The 4,147-nt window shown below is 44.5% G+C and overlaps 1 pseudogene; it reads right to left on the reverse strand.

The window, feature by feature from the left end:
* Positions 1-2,878: 2,878 nt before the first annotated feature.
* Positions 2,879-4,147, reverse strand: part of LOC109475956 — a 2,410-nt pseudogene continuing 1,141 nt past the window's right edge.

Here is a 4,147-nt window from a genome sequence, read left to right on the forward strand (position 1 = left end):
GGGGGGGGGGGGCAACGGACTAGTTGATTTAGGCCTACTGCAGATAGACCACTGCGGTCCGGAGCCGAGCTACTTCCACGTGGGCTGCGTGCAGCCATCTTCGTATTCTATATTATAATTCTGTAAATCTACTCTAGTCTAGTCTAAAGTCGTTGCCACCCCGGTAACTTTCACGACAAGCAACCGTTTGGTGAGTAACTGCTTGAATTGTATTCCCCCTTTACTACCTTTCTCGACCAATCTCTAAATAGTCCCGGCTGAGTGTGCATTATCTCCCTTATTTGACCTGTATAATTTGTATCTGGTGTGACTTTGTATGTACATGTTATATGTGTCGTGTGCGACTTACGAATAAAGTAGACTGAAGCGAGTAAGATTGTCTCCGGTGCCTTTCCGTTGGTGAAGTTACGATAGCCTAAGTCCAAATCCAGACCCACTAGGCCTACATGTGACAGACCAACTAATCCTTGTTTGGGGACTAGTTTTGCGAGACCTCCCAACACCTCCGACCTAGCCACCTGCCATTGCATCTCGAGATCTCCAGCCTAACCGATACACCTTCGCAATTTGCCGAATTACAACACATCACACACATATAAATGTGCAGAAACACAAACACACTGACAGACACACACACACACCAAAAACAATACCTCCCTTTTTCATGGAGGTAACAACTTGAGATGAAAGTAACGTGCCATTAAACCTCCTTGGTACTCGTGGGCCATGTGGGCTTCTGATTTCACGGTTACATCTTATTTCCGATTAGACCTAATGTATTTACCAGTTTTGACCGCAAGATGTCGCTATTGCAAGGTGTACTAGTATTTCATGAGAAGATTGGTGCAGTATAATATACCTATTATGGTTTCACAGCTCTTAGATTATTCAATGCTCTTATAGAGAAGCCAGTAGTTAAAGAGACTTTCATGGCTCTAAAATATTACCTGGCAACAAAAGATTTGACACTTGTACTTAGTGCCAAGATTTTGACATTGGTTATATATATCCTTCAGTCTGGAAGATGGCTGATGTTGTTCCGGTCCCGAAGGAAAAACCACCACGCCTGGACAAACCGCGGCCGATATCCCTGACGCCCATTTTTGCAAAGGTTTGTGAGGGTTTCGTTACTGAGTGGTGTTTAAGCGACATTCTACCAGCTATAGATCAACGACAATATGGTTCCCTGAAAGGCAGATCCACCACGCACTATCTCACCAGCCTACTCCATCACTTGGCCTGTACAACAGACAAACCTGGTTACTGTAATACCGTCTCGTTTTGACAGATTTCACGCGGGCCCTCAACAGAGTGCATCATACAACTGCAGTCAAGAAACTTCTGGACTTGGGCGTGAGGCATTCCGTTATTCCGTGGGTTTGCTCATTCCTGTCGGGCCGCCAACAACGTGTTAAGTACCGGGGAGAACTGTCTGACCCAGAGACACTTACTTGTGGTGTCCCGCAGGGAACCAAGTTGGGTCCCCTTGTGTTCCTGACTCTCATAAATGACGCATCCCCGGAAAGCGAGGACTCGGCTGAATCATGGAACTACTACTATGTCGACGATATGTCCCTGTCTGAGGCCAGACCCAGCACACAAGTTTCAACGCTACAAACTGACATCGACAGACTTGTAAGCTGGACAGAAATAAACTAGATGAAACTTAACCCTTCTAAGTGTAAAGTGCTGCTGATATGCTTTATGCGCAACCCCCCACCCCCACCATCACTGACTGTTAAAACATCACCACTTAAAGTTGTACAATTTGCAAAGATCTTAGGTGTGATTGTACAGGCTAATCTTAAGTGGGACGTTCAATATGATGGTCAGTAAAGGAAGCCGTAGGCTGTACTTGTTGCGAGTACTTAAGAGACATGGGCTTGATGTCACAGACTTGGCACTTATCTTCTGTGGTTTCATCCGACCAATCCTCGAGTATGCTTGCCCAGTTTGGCACCCTGGCATTACCAGAGCACAATCCGGTGCAATAGAGAACGTACAAAAAAGAGCTTGTCGGATTGTTCTAGGATCAAACTATGTTAGCTACAGCTTGGCCTTAAACCAGTTGTCACTTGTATCTCTGTACAACAGACGCCATGAACTCTGTACGAAGTTTGCCACTTCCATATCTAACTCAACGACCTTCTCTAACTGGCTTCCCCCAAAACGTGTGAGCCTTCATGGTAGGAACCTCAGATCCAAGAACCAGATAACACAGTTTAAATATAGGACGGAACGATATAGGAAGAGCACGCTGCCGTTCTTAGTGGACCTTTTAAACGCCGAATAGCTAAAGACAGTCCTTGAGTAACGCATGTATATTCATACATTAGTTTATGTATGACGTCTTAGCGAATATGGTTTATAGTGTTGGATTTAGAATTAATGTTTTGATATTGTGTTGATGTTAAACAGCTGTCCCTTGTAGTTGTCTAAGTGGAGTTTTTTTAAACAATGTAAGGCCACACCAATTTAATTTCTTGGTTAACGGATTTTTCTAGAAAAATAATGGAGCGGGCGGGCGAAAAAAAATAAAAATAAAAACAGGCCTAGGCATCCTATTATGGCCCAAAATGGTATGATAGGAGCCATGAACTCAACAAACCAGGCTGGTTCAAAATTTAAACAATGAATTTTGAACTTTTAATGATACCACTGCATTGAAAGATGGAGTAACTGTAACAACTAGGAAGAAAAGGACTGTTTTCAACTGTTCAGGGCAAAATATGAGCATTTTGCAGTTGATTCTGAATTTTTATTTTTATTTGCAAATCAGAAAAAAATGAAGAGGCGAATCCGTTAACCAAGAAATTAAATTGGTGTGGCCTAATGTAAATCATACATCATTTCAGCCGATAATGGCTGCTACTGTATGTTCTGTACGATATGTAGTTGTTTCTGTATCAAATAAACCATTAATATATAGATGGTGAACATAAATTGCAGTTTTTCAGACAAATGAGGCACTTATCACATTTTATTTTTCATTTCATTCCACAAAAGAAAACTACTACATGTACTTAAAATGAACAGCGAGATTAGAACAAGGAGAATAGGACATCCATCGCCCTGTCCAGTCCAGTCTACGTATTGGTGGGTGAAAGTGCCTGTCGCTCCTTCAGCTGAGCCATCTGGGTGGCCTGTCCCAACTCCACAGTTCTCACTCGCTGGGCGAAGTTCAGGCTTGCGAACGTCTCTTTAACGTTCTTCTCCACCGGTGCCACCTGGACAACCATTAACGTGTCCCCACCTGTGTACAAAAATACCAAAACATCCAGTCTTACTGAAGAGCTAGCTTTCCTTACAACACAGCAAGGATAGGGGTCTGCCGAAATCTCGAGGACCAACCTAGGGACTCCTGCAGCAGGCAGTTCGTGTAGGGAACATAAGGCTGGTTGCTGCGGAGAGAATGGATCATGTCTCCCAGGGTAGACAGGGTCCTGTTGATGTTCTGCCTCCTTCAGCCGGTCGCCCTCCGCCTGTGACTTACATGTATGGACACGCTCCGAACCCGCTAGATCAACAAGGTTCTGAGCTTTAATACCTGCAAAAAAAGGAGTAATGTCTACACACGTTTCATTAAAATTTACATGTACTTTTGACGTTGAGAAATGTGGCAGATATATTTTGTCATAGTTGGCTAAAATACATTGTACCCTTCGTTTTGTTTTTGACTTACTGGCATGCTCAATGACTCCAACTTAAACAGCTAAATCTTGTTGCATATTGTGTGCAACTCACCAATATTGGCTTGAAAAAAATGTGCAACGTACAAAAGAAAATCTCAGTACCAATGATCTTTGCTCCGGTGGTGATATTTGTCCCTCCACCGTCACGATGAGAAGTGGAAGGGCGTGCGAGCGGGAGCTGTGCTTGTTCATGTTGGTACAGGCTGTGGCCCTGTTGTTGATGGCCACCGGGAACACATCGTTCACATCGGCAAGGGTCATCACCTGCATGTGGACCCTCCATAGTGTAGGTCTTGCCTGATCCTGTTTGCCCATAGGCATGGATGGAACCATAGGATGGGTGGGTTGGTTGATGGGTGGGTGGGTGGTTGGATGGGTGGGTGGGTGGTTGGATGGGTGGGTGGGTTTAATGGGTGGGTGGGTGGGTGGGTGGTTGGATGGGTGGGTGGGTGGGT

Source organism: Branchiostoma belcheri, unplaced genomic scaffold (assembly GCF_001625305.1).
Source record: "Branchiostoma belcheri isolate BF01 breed outbred unplaced genomic scaffold, Haploidv18h27 scaffold359, whole genome shotgun sequence".
Lineage (NCBI taxonomy): Eukaryota > Metazoa > Chordata > Leptocardii > Amphioxiformes > Branchiostomatidae > Branchiostoma > Branchiostoma belcheri.